The sequence below is a fragment of the Mus caroli genome, chromosome 16, assembly GCF_900094665.2.
Source record: "Mus caroli chromosome 16, CAROLI_EIJ_v1.1, whole genome shotgun sequence".
Lineage (NCBI taxonomy): Eukaryota > Metazoa > Chordata > Mammalia > Rodentia > Muridae > Mus > Mus caroli.
In genome coordinates this window covers 85,715,000-85,715,345 of record NC_034585.1, presented here as the reverse complement: position 1 = coordinate 85,715,345, position 346 = coordinate 85,715,000, and positions in this window count along the sequence as shown.

The window sequence follows — 346 nt, the reverse complement described above, 5'->3', positions numbered from 1 at the left end:
CTTCCTTCCTTCCTTCCTTCCTTCCTTCCTTTCTTTCTTTCTTTCTTTCTTTCTTTCTTGTTTTGTTTTGTTTTGTTTTTTTCGAGACAGGATTTCTCTGTATAGCCCTGGCTGTCCTGGAACTCACTTTGTAGACCAGTGCATCTTATGGGGCAGAAGAGAGGACCCAGATAGGTCTAATGAGACATCACACTCTAAGAATCCTGATGTTGGCCATCTGGACTTTTCTAGAAGTGATGTTGAAACCAAGATTCCAAGGCAAAGGATGTATTAGAGAGGAAATTCTGGGAAACACTGTAGGGGAATGACCCTTGCAAGAGAGACAAAGGTCAGTTTGAAAAGTGGA